Here is a 25,580-nt window from a genome sequence, read left to right as displayed (position 1 = left end):
ATTCCCTCAACCACCCCTCAACAGAATGACTAAGAGGAGGAACCCCCAACAAAAGGAAGGATTCAGAGAGTGTGGCCTCTGCCATAGAAGTAATGGATATGGATATAACCAAGATGTTAGAAATGGACTTTAGAGTAACAATTATCAAGGCGATACCTAGGCTTAAGAAAAATATTAACAATATAGAATCTCTAAGGGCAGAAATGAGATCTAATCAGATTGAAGTTAAAAATGCTATGAATGAAATGCAGTCTAAACTGTATACTCTGTCAGGGTAAACAAGGCAGAAGAACGAATTAGTGAGATAGAGGATAAGATGATAGAAAAGAAGGAAACTGATGTGGCATGGGAAAAAACAAATTAAAACTCAAGGAATCAAACTGAGAGAGATTAGTGACTCAGTGAAACATTCCAATATCAGAAGTACTGGGATCCCTAAGGGGGTGGAGAGAGAGAGAGGTCTAGAAGATATATTTGAGCAAACTGTAGCTGAGAACTTCCCTAATCTGGGGAAGGAAACAAGGATTCGTGTCCAAGAGGCAGAGAGGACCTCTCTCAAGATCAGTGAGAACAGACTGACTCCACATGTAGTAGTACAATTTACAAATCTTAGATCCAAGGAAACAATCTTGAAAGTGGCGAGGGGGAAGAGTTTTCTTATGTACAGAGGGAGGAACATCAGAATAATGTCAGACTGTCTAAAGAGACCTGGCAAGCCAGAAAGGGCTGGCAAGAAATATTTAGGGTACTAAATGAGAATAATATGTAGCCAAGGATACTTTATCCAGCAAGGGTCTCATTCAGGATGGATAGAGAGACAAGGAGCTTGCAAGACTGGCAGAAACTAAAAGAATATGTGACCACCAAGCTGGCCCTACAAGAAATATTAAGGAGGTTCTATAAAAGGAGAAAGACCCCAAAAGTGATAGAGAACACAAATTTACAGAGACAATCTATAGAAACAAGGACTTCACAGGCAACATGATGACAATAAAATCATATCTTTCAATAATCACTCTCAACGTGAATGGCCTAAATGCTCCCATGAAATGGCACAGGTTTGCAAATTGGATTAAAAGACATGACCCATCTATATGCTGTATACAAGAGACTCATTTTGAACCTAAAGATACATCCAGATTGAAAATGAAGGGATGGAGAACCATTTTTCATGCCAACAGACCTCAAAAGAAAGCTGAGGTAGCAATTCTCATATCAGACAAATTAGATTTTAAGCTAAAGACTGTAGGTAGAGATACAGAAAGACACTATATGATTCTTAAAGGGTCTATCCAAAAAAAGGATCTAACAATTGTAAATATCCATTTCTCCAACATGGGAGCAGCCAACTACCTAAGCCAACTATTAACCAAAATAAAGAGACAAATTGTTAATAATATGCTAATAGTAGGAGACCTCAACACTCCACTCTCAGCAATAGACAGATCATCTAAGCAGAAAATCAACAAAGAAACAAGAGCTTTGAATCACACACTGGACCAGATGGACCTCATAGATATATACAGAACATTCCACCCTAAAACAACAGAATACTCATTCTTCTCGAGCACACATTTAACTTTCTCCAGAATAGACCACATCCTGGGTCACAAATCAGGTCTCAATTGACACCAAAAGACTGAGATTATTCTCTGCATATTCTCATACCATAATGCTTTGAAACTGGAACTCAATCACAAGAAAAAATTTGGAAGAAATTCAAAACACTTGGAAGCTAAAGACCATCCTGCTTAAGAATGTTTGGGTCAACCAAGAAATCAAAGAAGAACTTAAACAATTCATGGAAACCAATGAGAATGAAAACACATCGGTCCAAAACCTATGGGATACTGAAAAGGTGGTCCTAAGGGAGAAATACATAGCCATCCAAGCCTTACTCAAAAAAAACAGAAAAATCCCGAAATCACCAACTAACTTTACACCTTAAAGAACCAGAGAAAGAACAACAAATAAAGCTTAAGCCACACACAAGAGAAATAATTAAGATTAGAGCAGAGATCAATGAATTAGAAACCAGAAACGTAGTAGAGCAGATCAATGAAACTAGAAGCTGGTTCTTTGAAAGAAGTAATAAGATTGATACACCTGGCCAGACTTATCCAAAAGAAGAGAAAGGACCTAAATTAATAAAATTATGAATGAAAGGGGATAGATCACAACTAACACCAAGGAAACAGAAACAATTATTAGAAATAATTATCAACAACTATATGCCAATAAATTAAGCAACCTGTAAGAAATGAATGGCTTCCTGGAAACCTATAAACTACCAAGACTGAAACAGGAAGAAACTGACAACCTGAATAGACCAATAACCAGTAACGAGATTGAAGCAGTGATCAAAAACCTCCCAGAAAACAAAAGTCTAGGGCCTGATGGATTCCCTGGGGAATTATACCAAACATTCAAAGAAGAAATAATACTTATTCTCTTGTTTCAAAAAAATAGAAACAGAAGGAAAACTTCCAAACTCATTCTATGAGGTCAGGATTACCTTGATCCCCAAACCAGGCAAAGACCCCATCAAAAAGGAGAATTACAGACCAATATCCCTGATGAATAAGGATGCCAAAATTCTCAAAAAGATCCTAGCTAATAGGATCCAATAGTACATTAAAAGGATTATCCATCACCACCAAGTGGGATTTATCCCTGGGGTGCAAGGGTGGTTCAATATTCACAAATTAATCAATGTGATAGAACACATTAATAAGAGGAGAGAGAAGAACCATATGGTCCTCTCAATTGATGCAGAAAAAGCATTTGACAAAATACAGCATCCTTTTCTGATTAAAACTCTTCAGAGTATAGGGATAGAGGAAACATTCCTCAATTTCATAAAAACCATCTATGAAAAGCCCACAGCAAATATCATTCTCAACGGGGAAAAGCTGAGAACCTTTCCCTTAAAATCAGGAACATGACAAGGATGCCCACTCTTGCCCACTGTTGTTCAACATAGTACTAGAAGTCCTAGCAACAGCAACCAGACAAGAAAAAGAAATAAAATGTATTGGAATTGGCTAAGAAGAAGTCAAACTCTCTTCACAGATGACATGACACTTTATGTGGAAAACCCAAAGACTCCATCCCCAAGTTACTAGAATTCATACAGCAATTCAGTAATGTGGCAGGATATAAAATCAATGCACAGAAATCAGTTCCTTTCCTATACACTAACAATGTAACTGTGGAAACAGAAATTAGGGAATCAATTCCATTTACAATAGCAGCAAAAACCATAAGATACTTCAGAATAAACCTAACCAAAGAGGTAAAGGATCTATATTCTAGAAACTACAGAACACTTATGAAAAAAATTGAAGAAGACACAAAATGATGGAAAAATATTCCATGCTCATGGATCAGAAGAAAAAACACTGTTAAAGTGTCTATGCTGCCCAGAGCAATCTATACTTTCAATGCCATCCCAATCAAAATACCAATGGCATTTTTCAAAATGATGGAACAAACAATCCTAAAATTTGTATGGAACCAGAGAAGATCCTGAATCTCCAAGGAAATGTAGAAAAAGAAAAACAAAGCTGAGGGCATCATGTTGCCTGAATTCAAACTATATTACAAAGCTGCGATCATCAAGACAGTGTGGTACTGACATAAAAACAGACGCATAGATCAATGGAACAGAATAGAGAGCCCAGATATGGACCTTCAACTCTATGGTCAACTGATCTTCAACAAAGCAGGAAAAAATATCCAATGGAAAAAAGACAGTCACTTCAATAAATGATTCTGGGAAAATTGGACAGCTGTATAGAGAAGAATGAAACTAGACCATTCTCTTACACCATACACAAAGATAAACTCTAAATGGATGAAAGACCTCAATGTGAGGCAGGAATCTATCAAAACCCTAGAAGAGAACATAGGCAGTAACCTTTTCAACATCGGCCACTGCAATTTCTTTCAAAACATATCTCTGAAGGAAGGGAAACAAAAGTGAAAATGAACTTTTGGGACTTCATCAAGATAAAATCTTTTGCACAGCAAAGGAAACAGTCAACAAAACAAAGAGGCAACCCACAGAATGGAAGAAGTTATTTGAAAATGACACTACAGATAGAGGGCTGGTATCCAAGATCTATAAAGAACTCAAATTCAACACCCAAAAAACAAGACAAAAAATGGGCAGAAGATGTGAACAGACACTTCAAAGAAGACATACAAATGGCTAACAGACACGTGAAAAAATTTTCATAATCATTAGCCATCAGGGAAATTCAAATCAAAACCACATTGAGATACCACCTAATACCAGTTAGAATGGCAAAAATTGACAAGGCAAGAAACAACAAATGTTGGAGAGGTTGTGAAGAAAGGGGAACCCTCTTACACTGTTGGTGGGAATGCAAGTTGGTACAGCTTCTTTGGTAAACAGTGTGGAGGTTCCTCAAAAAATTAAAAATAGAGCTACCCTATGACCCAGCAATTGGCACTACTGGGTATTTACCCAAAAGTCACAGACTTAGTGAAAAGAAGGGCCATATGCACCCCAATGTTCATAGCAGCAATGTCTGCAATAGCCAAACTGTGGAAAGAGCTGAGATGCCCTTCAACAGACGAATGGATAAAGAAGATATGGTCCATATATACAGTGGAATATGACTCAGCCATCAGAAAGGATGAATACCCAACTTTTGCATCAGCATGGATGGGATTGAGGAGATTATGCTAAGTGAAATAAGTCAAGCAGAGAAAGTCAATTATCATATGGTTTCACTTATTTGTGGAACATAAGGAATAGCATGGAGGACACTAGGAGAAGGAAGGGAAAATGAAGGGGGTGAATCAGAGGGAGAGACCAACCATGAGAGACTGTGGACTCTGAGAAACAAACTGAGGGTTCTAGAGGGGAGGGGTGTGGGGGGATGGGTTAGCCCGGTGATGGGTATTAAAGAGGGCACGTACTGCATGGAGCACTGGGTGTTATACGAAAACAATGAATCATGGAACATTACATCAAAAACTAATGATGTACTGTATGGTAACTAACATAACATAATAAAAATATTAAAAAAATAAAAATAAAAAAACCTAGTAACATGAAAAATTTATGCATTCATTTATCAGTAAATTTATTAAGCACTTACCAAGTACATACCAATAAGTAAAAATGTGCTGGATTCTATTGCCTTTTAAAGATTTTATAATTTCTGCTTTTATGAGTTCATACTCTGCTAAAGGAAATATTTTCAAATTATAACATCATACAATTTATAATGTAAAATATATGATATTTATAAGTCTAAAGACAATAAATAGTATTTATCATCTGAGTGTTTTTTTTACCATATATTTTTGGTAAAAAAAAAAATAATAATGCAAGACTCCTGCCAGAGAATAAAATGAACTTCATTCCTTATTACAGAAACAGAAAGTTAAAAAATATAATTTTAAAAAAACACAATGCGTGTTAGTTTATATTAAGTTATATTAACTATAATTTATGTTTAAATATTTGATATAGCCATTTAATTGAAAAAATAAATAATTGGTACAACTAAAATTTAGTTATAGCATTTTGAAAAAAAATAGTACCATTAAAGCACTTATAATATTTCTAACAAGGGTAATACACACAAAATTAGCACAAAATTACTAATCTAAGAATTTAAGTTTCAAAATGCAACACAGGTTGCCATGTAACTATTTAGGATGGTTTTTCAGGAGCAGGTGGAGGAGATTTTAAAAGGAAGGCTGCCCAGTTGACTCTGATTCAAAGAATTATCAGAACTTTATAACCTAAAACAAACCACTTACAATTTTTTTAATTGTAGAACATGTGTTGAGCAATTTCAATCATCTCATTTCTCTGAATACCGATCAATTCTTTTTCATTTTGTGAATATGAATGACTCTCAAATGAAGATACTTAGGATATTAAATGTCATTCATTTCAATTCTACACTTCTTTTCCCTGGGCTAAATTTCCATAAAGAGCTCAAAGGACTGTCCATTAGAAACATATATTTTATAGAAAAAAAGTATGTTTTACATTTAAAAAATGAAAATGTCCACAAAAAACAATTTTTTAAAAAATGTATATAATCGGGCGCCTGGGTGGCTCAGTCATTAAGTGTCTGCCTTCGGCCAGGTCATGGTCCCAGGGTCCTGGGATCAAGCCCCACATCAGGCTCCCTGCTCCACGGGAAGCCTGCTTCTCCCTCTCCCACTCCCCCTGCTTGTGTTCTCTCTCTCACTGTGTCTCTCTATATCAAAAAAATAAATAAAATCTTTTTAAAAAATGTATATAATGTATTTTTCAGCATTGCTGCAAAGAAAAAGTCATATAATACTGATATTACAATTTGAAGGACATCTCAAATTACTTCCATAAATTTCAATCTAAACAGAAGTATCAGGTCAAAGAGTGCTCAAAATCAATTATGGCATAAAAAGTAGCTTTGAAATCTGTATATAAAGAGCCTCCATTTTCTAAAAGGATGAGGAAGGTAAAATTCAAAGGAAAAGCATCCACCTACCTCAGATAACATGTGTTAGCTAGAGTAGTCTCAAGAAAAGAGACAATAATGAGGTAGAAAGGAAGGTTCTACAGCCAGCAAAATAAACACAGCTTGGAAATTAAGGGTAGCTGCAAGTTTCAAAGTTGGCATTCTCTCAATACTGAGCTTGGTAGTGAGCATTCTAAATGCACTCATATACCATACATGTTAAGTGCTTTTAAAAATCCAAGTTTATACAAGGTCGTTTAAGGTTAGACAAAAACCTTTCATTATCAATGAAAAGATCCTTGAAATAGATGTCAATGGCTCAAATCCAACCAAGATGAAAAAGAGAAATTAAATAGCAACAGAGAAATCAGAATTTCAAGAACTCAGAAAATGTAGCTGATCTTCCTGAGTCAGGAGCATTTATTTAGGCCCCTAATACCAGAGGTCTGGAGTCTGTAATCAGTTTTCTAAAAAAGCTCTCAGACTCTTTTCTCTTGACTCTTTTCTGTGACTCTTTTTCCTTTCTCTGACTCTAATTTATCTTGCACACTATCTCTGGATTAATCTCCTTCAGGCCCTTTCATTCTATTAGTGTTCAAAAACTCTACAGCAACCCCCAATTCCTTCCTAAGCAGATTTAACAGCTCCTGGTTTTTTTTTCTTTTTCAGATTCCTTGCAATTTTTCTACCTCCCACTCAGACAAGACTATTTTCCACTAACCCCAACCATAGGACTTTCTCTAGAGTTGGTATCATCATTTATTTGCACCATGCACTTGACTATCACCCAAGCATTGTTCAATTTGCTTCCTTCCTGAAATACCATCCTCTCTTCAGCAGCTGAAATCCTTTCTACCCATTCCTTAAGCTTCAGCCTAAGTCCTGATTTATTGACACCTTGCATGTTTATTATTTACTTTGGCCTGTTCTGATTAATCCTAGCTCTAAAGTCTTATAGAAGTATTGTTCATTCCACATAATTTAGTTTGGGTGTCTGTTATTTTGTATTTTTCATTAACTTGCAGGGACATCCATAAGATAGTAAGCTATTTGGAGGCTTGGATCACATCTTAAATTTTTATATTATAGGATGGGTGGTGACTGGGTAGACAGGAATTCTGCCTCATTTCATAAAAAGGGAATTCAAGGAGTCCTATTAAAATACATATTGTATGCCTTAAACTTATGACTAAGAAGAAAAAAATGACAGTGTGATGCCTGAATCCTCACTGCTAATGTGAGACAAATTTTTGAGCTGGTAAAGGTTTCTTCTAAGGTGACCCACCTACTTTGTGGGATGCCTGGGAGTCACAATCTGCTGTCACCCTTTTACACGGAAAGAGCAGACTGGTACAAAGGTAATAAACAAGGTTGAAAAGGTGCATGTTTCCTATAGGTAAGAAACTGGATTAGCCCCAGAGAGTTAAAAAAAAAATGGCATATTGTATAAACATAGATGAAGGGGAAAGGGAGATACAGGCTCCCAGTGCTGGAATGAATATGTCAGGGGAATAAAGGCACAAGATAAGGAACATAGTCAATGCTATTCTAACAGCAATGTAATGGAAAAGATGGTAGCTTCAGTTGGGATGAACATACTGTAAGATAGAAGCTTGTCAAATCACTAAGTTGTACACCTGAAACTAATGTAACATTGTGTCAACTATACTCAAATAAAAAAAAACCTATATATATAGTATAATGAAAAACAAAATAAAAATAATTGAAGGAATTGAATATAAAAGCAGGATATTATTCTAGGGCTATGATAACAAAGTGGGTGGCTTAGAACAACAGAAATTTATGCTTCACCATTCTGGTGAAGGCCAAAGTCTGAAGTCAAGATGTCAGCAAGCCCATGCTCCCTCTAAGTATAAAATTCTTCCATGCCCCTTCCTAGTTCCTGGTGGCAGCTCTCAGTTCTTGGCATTCCTTGGCTTACAGCTGCATCACTCCCATCTCCGCCTCTGTTGTACATGGCATACTCCCTATGTATCTGTGCCTACACTTGGTCTTCCCTCTTTTTATAAAAGCACTAATCATATTGGATTATGGGCCCACTCCACTTTAGTATGACTTCACCTTAACTATACCTGTAGCAACACAATTCCCAAAAAAGGTCACACTCTGGGGTACTGAAGCTTAGAGCTTCAACATATTTTTGGAGGACACAAATCAACCCATAGGAGGCAATAAAAACTGAGGTGCAAATTAACTCTGTATTTAGTGGATAAAATATATGCTGAGAATTTCAGCCTGGATGCAAGAAATAGGCAACACATTTACCTCTAAAAATAATGAGGATACATGATCAACCACTTGATTCAGAGTTTGTAAGATTTATGCCAACAAATTATAAAGGAAAACACAGAAATTGTGCACGGATCCCAAGGGAAATTTATCCTAAGAGAGCTGATGAAATAGAATTGTGGGTGATTTAGAAAACACTATTATCAATAAAACTGTACATCATATACATGATTTTTTAAATAAGAGCTTAATTAGATTTGCTTTTTCAAATTTTTACAGTTCAGTAAAATTAATCATGGGCATGGGCAGGATGGGAGTAATAATTTAGGGAAATATGACAGCATCAATGCATGCAGTTTTTTATGCTATACTTTAATCAAGGAATACATATTCTTTGATTCTAGAATATCTATCATAAATTAGAATATAAAATTCAATGGATGTATATCAGGTCAAAAAATATTATGGTAAATGTTAAAACTTTTCTTAATTTTAACCTTGGAGTTCTTGAGTATTTGACCTGAAATACTTCTTTTGTTACATTATTCTTAGAAGATATTATATATTGTATGTGAATTCTAGGAATTTCCTCTATAATCTAAATTTGCATATCCAACTTCTTACTTGAAAATACCACTGAGAGGTATCACCAAAATCTAATGTTGAATATGTCCCTAAGGTAACTATGTCATATGCCAATATTCTTATTTCCCACAGTACAGATAATTTATTGTTTTGTTCTCCCATACGTTTCCTGAACTTTTCTTGACCTGCTCCATATGAGATGAGGAACAAGAGGGCGGCTACCCAATAAACTATATTTGCCAGGCTCCCATACTAATTAGACTTATTTTATTTTTTTAAAGATTTTATTTATTTATTTGAGAGAGAGAGAGAGAGGGAGAGAGAGAGAGAGAAACAGCATGAGAGGGGAGAGGGCCAGAGGGAGAAGCAGGCTCCCCGCTGAGCAGGGAGCCCGATGCGGGACTCAGTCCCGGGACTCCAGGATCATGACCTGAGCCGAAGGCAGTCGCTTAACTAAATGAGACACCCAGGCGCCCCCTAGACTTAGTTTAGATAGATTTCTATTTTTTCCTGACTTCAGCTTTCTATTACCATCTTAGCTATCAGTTATATATTTTTCCTATTAAATGTCATATAGTATTTTCCCCTTCCAGCTGCTTTGAATATTACCATTCGATCTTTAATTATCAACAACTTGATTATAATACACTTAGGTATGTTTCTCCTTCTATTTATCCCATTTCAATTCACTGGCAATATCTTCCAAATGATATGGGAAATTATCAGCCATTATTTTTTCAAATATTATTTCTATCCCAACTCTCTGCCTTCTCCTGCTGGGACCTTTTTTTGATAAATTTCCATATGTACCTTATGCTTCATTTTACTTTGTTATGTTTGCCTTCTTTGTTTTTTATTTCAGTTTACATATCATTTCTAATAGTGTATTTCTGACTTCAATATATATAGCCTATCCTATGCTCTGCTTTTAATCACATCCATGAGATCCACTTGATTCTTCTTTTTCTTTTTTTTTATTTATTTGAGGGGCGCCTGGGTGGCTCAGTTATTAAACGTCTGCCTTCGGCTCAGGTCATGATCCCAGGGTCCTGGGATAGAGCCCCACATTGGGCTCCCTGCTCTGCGGAAAGACTGCTTCTCCTTCTCCCACTCCCCCTGCTTGTGTTCCCTCTCTCGCTGTGTCTCTCTGTCAAATAAATAAATAAATAAAATCTTTAAAAAAAAAGATTTTATTTATTTGAGAGAGGGAATGCATGAGAAAGTACGAGCGGTGGCGGGGGAGGTGGATGGCTGAGAGGTGCAGAGGGAGAGGGAGAAGCAGACTGGACTCGGGGCTCAATCCCAGGACCCAGGGATCATGACCTGAGCTAAACATAGATGCTTAACCAACTGAGCCACCCAGGCGCCCCTGCTTGGTTCTTCTTTGTATAAATATATAAACATTCTATCAATACTCTCCAACCATTCATTCACATTTTCTTTTTTCTCTTTTCTATAACATATAAATCAAGAATATGTTAAAGTTCTTACTAATTGCAACATTTGTATCATCTCTGGGGCTATTTTTACAATAACTATTATATTTCCTTTTTTTTTAAAGATTTTATTTATTTTTTTGAGAGCGAGCGAGTGAGCAAGAGAGAGAGCACAAGCCAAGGGGAAAGACAGAGGGAGAAGCAGACTTCCCGCTGAGCAGGGAGCCCAATGTAGGACTCGGTCCCAGGACCCTGGGATCATGACCTGAGCTGAAGGCAGACGCTTAACCAACTGAGTGACTGAGCCACCCAGGTGCCCCTAGACTATCCTATTTCTTTATTGCTTGTCTTGTTGCTGGTTACTCATATGATTAGTAATTTTATATATCACATATTGGAGGTAATACACAGTAAAGATCCTGATTATCTTGCTTTCTAGTTCTCCTAAGCATATATTTTTACTCCTAGAGCATGTATCTTAATTCTAGGATTTGGTCCTTATTTCTAGAGCAGGGCCTTTCTGGATTCTTAACTCAAAATTCTGGGTGCTCACCATGGTATCTCTAAATGGCTTGGCCTGATAGTTTTACAGAATTAGGTATCTACTCAAATCTCCCCTGACTCCCTGTGGTTGCTCTCCGCTAGACATTCTGGAGTTTTACTCCTTGGATGCATAGCTAAACAGTGAGCCAAAGACACAAATAATTTTAGATATGTTATCGTGGCTCCTTTTCTGCCATGCCTTTCTATTTATTTATTTATTTATTTTTTAATTTTGTTATGTAGTCACCATACAATACATCATTAGTTTTTGATGTGGTGATCAATGATCCATTGTTTTCATGTAACACCCAGTGCTCCATGCAGTATGTGCCCTCCTTAATACCCATCACCAGGCTAACCCATCCCCCCTCCCCTCTAAAACCCCGTTTGTTTCTCAGAGTCCATAGTCTCCCATGGTTCAACTCTCCCTCCAATTTCCAACCCCTTCCTTTTTCCCTTCCTTCGCCTAATGTCCTCCATGCTATTCCTTATGTTCCACAAATAAGTGAAACCATATGATGATTGACTTTCTCTGCTTGACTTATTTCACTTAGCATCATCTCCTCCAGTCCCATCCATGTTGATGTAAAAGTTGGGTATTCATCCTTTCTGATGGCTGAGTCATGTTCCATTGTATATATGGACCACATCTTCTTTATCCATTCATCTGTTGAAGGGCATCTCGGCTCTTTCCACAGTTTGGCTATTGCAGACATTGCTGCTATGAACATTGGGGTGCATATGGCCCTTCTTTTCACTAAGTCTGTGATTTTTGGGTAAATACCCAGGAGTACAATTACTGGGTCATAGGGTAGCTCTATTTTTAATTTTTTGAGGAACCTCCCCACTGTTTACCAAAGAAGCTGTACCAACTTGCATTCCCACCAACAGTGTAAGAGGGTTCCACTTTCTGCACAACCTCTCCAACATTTGTTGTTTCTTTCCCTGTCTATTTTTGCCATTCTAACTGGTGTAAGGTGGTATCTCAATGTGGTTTTGATTTGAATTTCCCTGATATGCCGTTCTCTTTAAATCTTTGTTCCTGAAACCCAAACCACCATGGCAGCAATGAACCATAATTTCCCCCACACACAGTGATACCAGTACCTTCTTTTTGAATTCTATTTACTGGCACTGTGATTTGGGAAGTCCTAGCTAGTGCAGTAAGGAGAAAAAAGAAAAGAAAAGAAAAGAAAAGAGAAGAAGAGGTATATAGATTGGGATGGAAGAAATAAACTTTGTTTACAGGTGACGTGGTTATCTCTGGAGAAAATCTGAAAATCAACAAAAAGTTCCTGAAACTAATAAATGATTACAGCAAAGTTGCAGGATACAAGTTTAATATATAAAAGTCAATCCATATCTTCTGCTTAATATTGCTATGAACCTAAAATGCTCTAAAAATAAAGTCCATTTAAAGAAATGTTATTAGTGGAGTCACAATGTATTTTTCTTGAATCTCCTAACAAAACAGACATAATAATGAATGCATTAAAGCATTAAATATGTAAATAAATAAAATAGAACATTTAAAGCATTTTAAACCAAAGTAATCAAGTGCTATTCTTACAAACCACAAAATTCCATTAAACTGTGACAAACTACCAACACCCATGTATATCTGTGTGAGAGGAAGTAGAAGGCAGTCATTTCTGATAGCCCTGATGCTGGTAAATTGCAAAGAACAATTCATTCAGAAAGCAAGAGAAGACTCTGGAATAGAAGTCAGGTGTAGCTATCTGAGGAAAGCATCAGGAGAGGAGGCTTTCTGTTTCCATTGTAAGGATGAGTGTAGGGGACTTTAGGAATGTTAGACAGTGCTGAGGTTGTCTGGTTGTTGTGAAAGCTTGAAACCAACCAACTGAAGAAGTTTCCTTCAAGGACAAAATCAATGCTAAAGAGAAAGTGTTGGGAATAGAATACAAATTAAGCAGGAGAAAGATACTATGGAGAAAAAAGAAAAAAAGTTGGGGCAGGCAGTGTGGAAGAGAGAGAAAGAAAGGAAATATTCTGTTAATAGTAAAAAAAGAAAAGAAAGGAGACAGTTCTCACAGTACCTGAACTGGCTATTTGATGCTTTACGGTAGAGAAAAGCCTGCCGCCATGAGGCTATGAAAGTTACCTTGGCATATTCCCATATTTGGAAGATAATTTTTAAAATTAAAAAAAACTCATTTCATATAAACATTCATAACACAATAGCATTGTGGTTGAATTCCATACCAATTCACCCCAGGTTGAAAAGAAATATATGAGCAGAATAAACATCTTTCAGACAATGAAGATATAACAAAAGAATATGATCTACCAAAAAAGATTTAAAAATTGAAGCTTAGTATTTCAAAATAAGCCAAATAAAATTAAAATATGAAAGAAAGCATAAGAGCTAGAAAAAATGAGAAAAATAAATTATGAAAATAAGAGAGCTTGAAAATAGACCTCAGTTCCAGAATGATTTAGGAATACATTTAAAATAATTTTAGAAATAAAAACTAAATAGACAATTAAAATGAAGAGGTATCACACATGATACAGTAAAAGACATAGACAATGAAAAATAGAATAGTAAATTTTAAAATCAAGCAAAAATTAATAGAGACATAAAATGAGGAAGTAATAGGAAAAGGTAGAGAAATTACACACACACACACACACACACACACAATCCAAGTGAAAAGAAAAGCAAGAGCAAGGAATACATATAAAGACTGTAATTTAGGGGCGCCTGGGTGGCTCAGTCATTAAGCATCTGCCTTCAGCTCAGGTCATGATCCCAGCTTCCTGGGATCCAGCCCCGTATCGGGCTCCCTTCTCAGCGGGAAGCCTGCTTCTCCCTCTCCCACTCCCCCTGCTTGTGTTCCTACTCTTGCTATCTCTCTCTCTCTCTCTCTCTGTCAAATTAAAAAAAAAAGAAATTTAAATAAAAATTAAAAAAATAAAAATAAAAACTAATTTAACATAACTTTCCTGAAATAAAGAATTATATCTTAATATTGAAAAGGAATATCATTTCTCAGAGAAAAGGTGTTTTTTTTAAGACTTTATTTACTTATTTAAGAAAGAGAGCACAAGACAGTGAGAGAGCATGAGCAGAGGGGAAGGACAGAGGGAGAAGCAGACTCCCCACTGAGCTGGGAGCCTGAGCTCAAGACCAGAGCCTAAGGCAGACGCTTAACCAACCAAGCCACCCAGGCGCCCCTCTCAGAGAAAAGTTTTACAAGCAGCCCAAATCAATACATACTATGGTAAAATTATTTGATTTAAGCTCAATCCAAATGCTTTCACAAGTGACTTGCTTTAAATGACTTTAACGATAATCCAAGTGCTAAATTATTTGAAAAATAAACATAGGGGAAAAAAACCCTCCAAATTCTTGTTATAAGGTGAATGTAATATTGATTATAAAATCTGATAAAAAAATGCCCCAAAAAAGAAATCTACAAACCAACCATGCATGTGAATACAATAAAAATCTTTGACTTGTAAATTTAATATTATTGCAATAATGAAATGGATCTTTTTTTCTTGAGATAAAAAAATTATAAGGTCTATATGAAAGGACAAATAAGAATAGAGAAAATATAAAAACCATGAAAAGTATATTCTAATCCCTTCTGTATGAGGTGTACTTTATGACTGCTATATGCCAGAGAATAACTATTAGGAAAATGAATGAACTAAGATAGAAAATCTGGAAATAGACATATTTACAAATAAAAATTTAGTATATTACAAACATAGCATTAGAAATCAGTGAGAAAAATATTCTTTATAATTAGTAGTGTTGGAATAGTGGCATAGCCACACAAAGAAAAGACAAAATTATCTCCACAGTAAATATGTCAGTATTAGGAGAAAATAATTCACCTATAAACTTGAAAGTAGGGAAGTAGTCTTAATTGTGACTCACAAAATATAATTAATAAAGGATAAAATTAATAATTTTAGTTATGTTACTTGTCCAAAAAGTATGACAACCATCATAATCAATACATAACAAATGACAAAACAGTGAAACACATTTGTAATGAAAAATGCTTAAGGGCCATCAGATTTATTCATTAATAGGATTTTAAGATAGGGTAATTTGGAATATAGACCAAGTCAGATATTCAGATATATTCCAAAGATAAAAACAAATGCAAGTTGTCTCAGCAGCATGCATATACTAAAATAATAATGACAAAGAGTAGATTAGCACAGACCCTGTGAAACACTAACGTAAATTTATGAGACATCCCATATGCTTTTATATACTTTAAAATGGCAAAAATGGTAATTTTTTGTTATGTGTATTGTATCATAATAAAAATAAATAAACTGAAAGATACGAAAGAATGAAAAAGATTTTAATTAAAATAATGTAGAAGGTAAAAAAAAGTGCAGGACATCTTAAACGTTTTCATAATCTTAATTTTCATAAAAATCCTGGTATTGGTATCATTCTGAGTTTGTATTGATGCTTAAAAAATGAGAAAATCCTAACTGGTTAGATCAATCTGAGTAAGAACAAGAAGAATGAAAACTAGACATAATGGACATAATGTACCTCTTGACGTGATACAATAGGAAACTACAACTCACCCTGTGAAGTATTATTATAAAAAAAAGATAGGACAAATCTGATCAGCCTTCTAAACACAACCACTTTTTACAGGAACTAAAAAAGGTACGCAGACCACCTTAACTGATACAAAGGGAGACAATGAGCAAAATTCAGAATGTGCAAAGTTATATAGGATCAATACCCTTGGTTTCTTTATCAAATAAATTATAAGGAAAAAAATGGGTGGGAAGCTTATAAATCAAAAGCAATTTAAATTATATCAGTAAAATGCACTGAATATATTTTGTTTCTTGATTCAAACTGTAAGTTAAAAATACTATGAAATATTGAAAGAAATGTGAATACTGTGCTTTTCACATTAAAGATTTGTACTTAATTACTTTAGAAGAGATAAAAATATAGGAATTATGATTTAAAGTGTCTTTTATAGATACATATTGAAGGATCTTTGGATGCAGTAAAGTGCTATCTAGGATTTATCCGAAAAAATAAAAAACCAAGGTGGGCTGTGGATGGAGAATAAGTATAGGCTTAGAGAAAAATATACTGACTATTTTGAAACTGGATATTAGATCCATAGAGGTTCATTATGTTACTTTTTCCTTTTATATATTTACACTTCTCCAAAATTTTTAAAGTAGTACCCACATTAAAATCACAGACAAAATAATAATGGATGAGGAAAATTCATTGTGTCAGGTTATTTAAAAGCTGTGAGTGAGAAGAAACAATAAAAAGGAATCTAAGCTTATACATGTTTTATCTTTTAAAAAATATATTTATATTGTTTCAACTCATTGATCAATATACTCATACTTTTTTATTTTAAAATATATATGACTAGACATATAGAAAATTGTTAACCAAAAAATGTTGGTCAAATCCTTTTGTGAGAAAGTAAGCATTTCTTGGCTTTATTTATTTATTTTTAACATCAACTAATCTTAAGAATTAGGCATTAAATGCCAGTTAGTTTTTAAAGTACATTTGCTATTTACTCCCCACTAGGGAGAAATGTGACCTCATTCCATGTTCTGAATAACACAACAGTGCCCTAGTGATTAGTGCATCAGGTCAGATGAGAGAAAAACACATAGCTCTGCATTTTTAACAACCTGCTCAGTCTTAAACTGGTTACCAAGGGATTTAAAGGCAAATCATTAAAAAATAAAAAGTCAATTGATTAAGCATGGTAGGTAATAAAACAAATTCTATATTTATGTTACTGGCATAGGGGTAACAGTCTCCTGACAATGTATATCTTTTACACTCTATTCACATATAATAAACATTAAAAGTTTAATTTCAGGGCACCTGGGTGGCTCATTCGTTAAGCGTCTGCCTTCAGCTCAGGTCATGATCCCAGGGTCCTGGGATCGAGTCCCACATTGGGCTCCCTGCTCAGCGGGAAGCCTGCTTCTCCCTCTCACACTCCCCCTGCTTGTGTTCCCTCTCTCGCTGTCTCTGTCTCTATCAAACAAATAAATAAAGTCTTTAAAAAAAAAGTTTAATTTCATTTTAAACTTACAGTTTTGTATATTGGGGGGGCTATTGTCATTTTAACTACCGCCAGTGTCAAGCTTTGAAATGCTCCCATCACCACAGAAAGCTCTCTTACACCCCTCAGTAGTCAATTCTCATCCCCAACTTGCTTCTAAACAATCACTGATCTTCCAGAAAGCAAATTGTGATTTTACCTTTTCTAGAACTTCATATAAATTTCATACAAAGCCATGAAATATGTAGTCTTTAGTGAGTGGCTTCTTTCACATGCCACCTGACTCCACAAGACTGGAATACTTTGCTGCATCATTCCAGAGTGTCTTCTTGATATAGTAGAGATAGCACTGGAAAAATAGGGTGAAGGCCTTAATCCTATCTCTGCCACTCCAATCTGTGAACTAAAAGAAACATTTTAACTTCTCTTGTCCAGCAACAGTAGGATGATCTGTCCTCCTCAAGGCTACTGTGTAGAGCTAACTAGAGAGAATGGATAAAGTGCTTTCTAAAGTGCAACATATAACACAGATCAATTCAGAGGAAAAAGCTATCAGAAATAAGAGATATGATAGTTTTAAAAATATTTTATTAAACATGAATAAATGTATATTAAAATATAAATTTTAAATCTTCTACTTTTTCACTGTGGAAATGGGAATAAGATGGAGGAAGACTGAATACATTTTATGAAATTGGAATAAAATAGGAAAAAAAAACCTAAAACTAGAATTATAAAAAGGAACAATGTTCTATCAAAGCCTAACAAAGCTCATCACAAAAAAAATCAAATAGCAAGCTTTAGAAATACACTTCATTCTTTTAATTTTCATCACCATCAAGAATTTATTCTACATAGAACACATCTGACAAAGTTATAGTTATAAAACAGAGCATATAATCCTTGTCTTCAAGTTTCCTCTACTTTCCCTATCAACATGGAAAAAGGGCAAATAAAATGGCTTTTAAATAAAATTTAAGGACAAGGAAAGAACACTCTTCCAGCAAAATAAGGTCATAAAGATTATGTGAAGGTTGACATTTTTAACTTAGTTTTATTTGTTTTACCTGATGTCAAGAAAGAAGTCAAGGTATCTACTGTCCCTACATCTATGTCACCATGATGGATCTCCTTTCCTGACCCAACTCTGAATCTTGAATTTTCCCTCTGCTTTTCTTTGCCCCAGGGAAAATGTCCCAACATAACTGCAGTGTTACAGGCTTGAAAATTTCTGACACAAAGAGGAAACTGAGGAAAACTTATAATTTACAAGGAGGTATAAAAGACCATGACACTTGAGAAAGGGTAAACAATGAGTTATATGAGAAGATAGCTCTGGGTAGGTTGAATTTTGCCATTTAAAGGAAAATGCAATTGGAATGCCCGGGGGAAGATCTAGTCTGTGTGGAAATTTTAGGAAGGCTAAAAACAGAACACATGACTTTTTGCCTTTTTGTCTGTCAGTTAGATAAATTATATGGATCTGAAGTAAGTGCTAACTGGAAGTTTATCAAGCATCTACAGGCTCTTATCCAGTAAAGAAAAGGGAGATTCTTCAATCCATGACTATAAAATATCAGATCTCAATCAGATGTGTGAAGTATCTTCATTAATGATGGTTGCAGGATTAAAAAGTCGATCCATTAAATTAATCTGGCTAATTAAAAAATAAGATTAATTTCCCCTTGTTTTGGTCACTCTAAGAAAAAAGAAAAAATATAGGAAAGTAAAATAAATTTCAAATTACTGTTTAGTACAGTGAGTATAGAAGTATGTACCATACTGAACAATAGTTTTATTAGTAATGATGAAGAAAGAGTAATCATTTAAGGAGGGAACACTGGAAAATTTCAGGCAGAAGAAATTAATTTAGTAGTAGGAGATCACAGAATCAAACCCAAATTTTCTGATTCTATATGAGTATGCTCCTTGGTATAAAAATTATAGTCCCTAAAAATTTATTTGCTCAACAGTATTTATTGCATGCCTGTGATATGCTAAATTCTGTTCTAGCCAATGAAGATAAAGTAGTAAGGGAAGCAAAGCAGTGAACAAAAATAAAGTCCCTCCTTTTGTGGAGCTTGTATACTAAAGTGAGGTTGTAAGACAGGAAATATGATATATTGTCATATAATACTATGAAAAAATTAAAAAGGGTAAGCAGATAAGACAGGAAGGAGAATTATAATTTTAATCAGGATGTCTAAGGTACATCCTTCTGGGGAGGTAACATTTAAGGATTAATCTAAATGAGATTTTTCAGGTAGAGGAATCTGGGATTACAAAGACTCCAAGGTGGGAATATGTGAAGCATGAGATATGCCTGGTAAAGATGTCAGTGTAGCTGGAGTAGAATGAGCCAGAGAAAGTTATAAGATTTGTTGAGGTCTACAGACTTTATCCACTTACAATACAGAAATTTTTGAACACATTCTTATTGTTTGAAGAGTGCTACTTACAGATTAGTACATAGGAAGTGCTACATAGCACTACTCAGTAAATAGCACTTGCTTCAAAAGTAAAAAGTTTTTTTCTACTTTCATAGTAAAAGCCTAATAAACCTGTATAAGTTAATGCTTATCACACTGGCGTTACATATTGTATAATTATTTACAGAATGCAATAGATTCTGGCTTATTATACCCAGTGTATATAACAGAATCTAAAAAACATTACTGTCATTTTAAGTCTACAGTCGACGCTTGAACAACGTAGGTTTGAACTGTGCCATCCACTTACACAGATTTTTTTAATATATAATTTAATATATAAATACAGTACAGTATTATAAATGTATTTCCTCTTCCTTATGATTTTATTAATAACATTTCCTTTCTTCTAGCTCACTTTATTGTAGGGATACAGTACATAATACATATATGCAAATTTTCAACTGCACAAGAGGTCAGCACCTCTAACCCCTGCATTGTTCAAGGGTCAACTATATAATGAAAGATACATTGATGAATTAATGAATGATTAAATGAATGACTGTATCAGTTAGCTATTCTTGCATAACAAGCCACTCTAAAATTTATTGGCATAAACCAATAAGCTAATGACAGATTGAAAAGAAAATGTTAAAAAACACAAATGACCAAAACTCACTCCAGAAGAAATAGAGTGCAATTAGTCCTATATCTATTAGAAATTGTATTCATAGCTAAAACTTTCCAAAAAGGAAAATTAATGATTCAGATGCCTTTATTTATGAATTCTATAAAATATTAATGGAAGAAATACTAATGCTTAAAAAAAATAAAAATAAACAAAACAAAACAAAAAAATGTCCAGAAAATAGAAGAGGGCATACCTCCTAACTCTTTTAATGAGGACAGCATTGCAGTGATACCAAAACAGAAAATGACACTGTAAGAAAAGATTACAGACCAAAATTCCTCATGAACATGGGTGAAAAATCCTTTATAAATATTGGCAAACTAAGTCCATCATATGTAAGTAGAATGATGTATCATGAGCAAGTGATATCTATCCTGGGAATGTGAGGATATTTCCTGATGAGATTAGCATTTAAATCAGTAGACTGAGTAAAGCAGATTGACCCCCTGATGTAGGTGGACATCATTCAATCCATTGAGGGACTACATAGAACAAAAAGGTGCAGGGAGAGAAAATTTACTTTTTATGATGAAATGCTGAACTAGAATGTGAGTTTTCCACCCTGTGACTGTGAATTACAGCATTAGCCCCCCTGATTCTCAGGCTTTCAGACTCATACTGAACTGTTCAACCAGCTTTCCTGGGTCTCCAGTTTACAGACAGCTGTGGGACTTCTCAGCTTCCATACTTGTGTTAGCCAATCAGCCAATTCCTTATGGTAAATTAATCTGTATCTAATTACTATCTATCTCTATATCTCTATTTCCTAACTGGTTCTGTTTTTCTGATGAAGCCTACTACATTAATTTATTTATACCAATATTTTAAAAGAGGAAAAAAAATCCATTTAATAGATGCCCGGAAAACATTTGACAAAATTCAATATCCCCTTATGGACAAAATTTCTTCACAATCTATGAATAGAAGCCAAATTTTTAACATTACAAAAGATATATGTTAATAACTAGAGTTAACATCATACCTTGTTGTTAAAGACCGAATAGTTTCACGCTATGAGTAGGACAAAAACAAGAATTTCTACTCATACCATTCCTAGTCTACAACATGCATATCAGTGCAATAAGACAAGGAAAAGAAATACAAGGCATATGGATTGGAAAGTAAGAAATAAAACTGCCTTAGAGGTCATGATTGTCTACATAGAAAATATCAAAGGATATATTAAAATAAATGAGTTTAACTGGTTACAGAAAAAAAAAAGCCAGCATACTAAAAGTGATTGTCTTTAAACATACCAGCATAAACAATTAGATAATTAATTTTAAAAAGATATCATTTACAATGCTACTAAAAACATAATAAATCTCAAAATAATGGGCATAATTTGTATAATAAAAATTCCACTTTGTTGATAAATATCAAAGAAGATCCAAGTAAATGGAGAGATAGCTCATGTTCATTAACTGGAAGACTTAAAATTATCAAGATGTAAATTCATCTCGAATTGATCTACAGATTGAACACAATCCCAGAGAAAATCCTATAAACCTACTTTTAATCAACAAACTGATTCTAAACTTTATATGGAAAAGCAAGAAATCAAAAAATTACCAAAACTATTTTGAAAAATGAAAACAAATTTGGATGACTCACACTACCAGATTTTAAGATTTTCTATAAAGCTATAGTAATCATATAGCATGGTATTAGTAAAATGATAGTCACATGTCAATAGAACAGAATGAAATGTACAGAAATAGACCCATATACATATAAAGAAATCATTTTGACAAAGTTGGCACTGTTATTCAATAGGGAAATACCTTATAGAGAAACAATTATACATCCTTGTACAAGGAAAATAATGTAAATATAAAAGTAAAAGCTAAAATTGAAAACTTCTATCTAGGAGAAAACCTCTGATATTGAAATAGAAAATCATTTTTTTAAATAGAACATATTTAAACCTCTGCTTTTTGCAAAAGGGCATTTTAAAACAAAAAGCAAGCAATAGTCTTAGAGAGAAATATTTGCAAAACACATTTAACAAAGTACTGGTAACCAGAATATACAAAGAAATCTGAAAAATTACTAATAAGGAAAGAATTAATATAATAAGAATGGTAAATTATATGAAAAGATAATTCACTATAGAAGAGATTTGGATTAAAATAAGCACATGTAAAGATGCTCACTATCATTAGTCATTAGGTAAATACAAATTAAAACCACAGTGAGATACCACCACATATCTAATCAAATGCCAAAAAAAAAAAATGAAACAAGTAATGAAATACGTGCCAAAAACAAGTGCTGGCTATTGGGCAAAGCAATCAGAACTCTAAAAAAAATCATATACTAGATGCAAAAGAAATTAAGATATAGGTCTATACAAATGCCTGGAAACAAATGTTATGGTCCTTTTACTCATAATCATCAGAACATGGAAATAACCTAAAAAGTCATCAAAAGCTTAATGGACAAACAAATCATTCTATATCCATACAACACTCAGCATAAAAAAGGAATGTGCTATTATTCATACTATGATATCAATGAGTCCCAAAAGGAGAATGCTAAGTCAACTTAGGAACAGACTCAAAAGGATACATGCTTTATGACTCCATTTATATGACATTTTAGGAAAGGCCAAACTATGGGGACAGAAACGACATCAACATTTACCAGGGGCTACAGTAGTGGTGATGGGGGGTTGTTTGATTACAGATGGATGATAGAAACACTCTATATTCTTTGGGATGATAGAAATAGTACATATCATCATTGTGGTGGTGGTTATAGGATTATATAAATTGGTCAAAATGCATTTACCTGCACACCTAAAAGAGGTGAGGTTTGTTTTTTGCCATTATACCTCAATAAACCTGAAAAATTATATAATTGCTTTAAGACAATAATAATTAATTATCGCTCCTATTCCTTCATATTATCTGGACGTACTGTTTGAGTTTACTGGATTAGGTTGATATTGGCTGGACTATCTAACATGTTTGAGGTCAGCATGGTGGAGCAGGCAGGGCTGACTGATCTGATGAACTTGCTTAGAATGACTCTTGATGTATTTTCTCTCTTGCAGAAGTATGTCTCACATGACATTCTCAGAGTTTCCAGAGAGCGTGGAAATGTCTTGAATATCTTGAGGTTTAGAGTTGGATCTGGTATACCATCAGTCCTGCTCCATTTTAGGGCCCACAAGTAAATTTTAAGGTTGAGTACAAATTCAAGAAGTAGTGATACCCTCTACCTCTATTAAAAACTGAATAGTGAATAAATATGTCATCAACCTAAGTTCCATCACTTGAACTTTTAATGTTTCCTGTAATTTTCTTCATATAAGAATATTTTTAAAAACCCAACAATCTTGACAAGCTATAATTGCTACATAATAAACCCTAGAATTTGGGTTATCTAATAAATTTAGTGAGAATCAATAGTGAATTTGGGCAATTTAGTCCAAATTAAAAGCTTTTACTTGCATTTCTGGGAAATTCAGGACAAATAAGACTTTTGTACAAAATGCATTAGTTTATGGATAAATTGGTTTAGTAGAGATCTTTTAAAGGGAAGAAGGGTGAAAAATCATACAATATAATAACTGATTTTTTTGATGTGTTTTTTATAGATTTTATTTATTTACTTGAGGGGACAGGCACACGTGCACAGGGTGAGGGGAGTGTGGGCATGCACATGAGCAGAGGAGGGGCAGAGGGAGAAGCAGACTCCCTGATGAGCAGGGAGCCGGCCGCAGGGCTCAGTCCCAGCACCCTGGGATCATGACCTGAGCCAAAGGCAGATGCTTAACCGACTGAGCCACACAGGTGCTCCAATAACCGAATTTTAATAAAAGTAAACTCTTTTATGAAAGACAGTGAACCCAGAGTATATAGACTAGCATTTATATTAAGTAAAAAGAAAAAAAACTATTAAAAGTCATTATATAGTCTGCCACAAATAATTTGGGTGACTGTGAAATTCCTAAAATAATTACTTTTTAATTAGATTAACACGTATGAAACAGAATAAAATCACATGCTTCTATAGTGCGTCCCACAGGCAAAACATATTCTAAATAATTTACATAATTATGTAATTTTAACCTTTATAATATTGCTGTGGAATGCACAATTCCTGTTTTACATATAAGAAAATGGAGGCTTAGAGAAGTTAAATAACACCGTAAGGTAACAACTGCTATGAAACAGTCAGGATTTGACCTCAAGCAATTTGTGCCAGATTAAAAACTTAGTTTATCAAAGTCTGAGACAGAGGTTTATTTGGAATTATTGTCTCAGGGAGCAAAATTTTGCGGTGTTGGGAGATGAGGCGCTAAGGCACTATGAACCAAAGAGCTGGAAAGCCAGTAGAGTGAATTACTGGGTTAGCACCTTTATAGGTGGCTCGTGTTGACAGGGCAATACCATCAGATCTGTCTTCCCATGGGACAAAGAAGAATGATGAGGGAGCAGAAGGCTGGCTGAAGACAAAGCATAAGCTGACACCTTGCAACTACCCTTTACCCCCTACTCTTGGATGGGACATGTGTGATATTCTTCCAGGAATCTCCCAACCGTCTTAATGTTAATGCCTTGCTAGAGGGGAAAACAACCTTAATAATGACAATGGCAAGGCCTCTGGTATCTTGTAGGTGTCTTGCAAGTCAGGCCTCTTTAGCATATCAAAGTCCTTTTGAAACCTCCCTTTTCCTTACTTCCCCCAACTCCTGAGTATATAATCACCACTCCTCAAGACCCCAGTGCTGCAGCTCTTTCTGCCCATGGGTCCTGTCTCCGTGTTTTAATAAACCACCATTTTGCAACAAAGACATCTCAAGAATTCTTTCTCAGTCGTCGGCTCCAGACCTCACCCCACTGAACCTCATCTATATTCCAAAACCACATCAAGAAGACATTTTATGCACTGTATCCCTGTCCTCATTGGTCAAGGATGGTTCCAAAGGTGTTAATGCCCCCTGAAATTTGGGTGGCTCAAAATGAGTCCCAGTAATTTCCCAAAGACCTCACAAATTGCAGAGGTACAAGAAATAGGCTCTAGAGAAGACAAAGTAAGATTGCATTTAAGCAAAACTAAAGTCTTTGCTCACCTAA

At 34.8% G+C, this 25,580-nt stretch overlaps 1 non-coding gene across 1 annotated transcript; it reads left to right on the top strand.

Moving 5' to 3' along the window:
- Window positions 1-7,666: 7,666 nt before the first annotated feature.
- Window positions 7,667-7,816, top strand: LOC113930116. The gene has a single exon (XR_003522467.1). It is a non-coding gene; the product is annotated as a U12 minor spliceosomal RNA (small nuclear RNA).
- Window positions 7,817-25,580: the final 17,764 nt, after the last annotated feature.

This window comes from Zalophus californianus, chromosome 5 (genome assembly GCF_009762305.2).
Source record: "Zalophus californianus isolate mZalCal1 chromosome 5, mZalCal1.pri.v2, whole genome shotgun sequence".
NCBI lineage: Eukaryota > Metazoa > Chordata > Mammalia > Carnivora > Otariidae > Zalophus > Zalophus californianus.
Note: the sequence above shows the minus strand (reverse complement) of the source record. Positions and strands in the feature narration are given on the sequence as shown.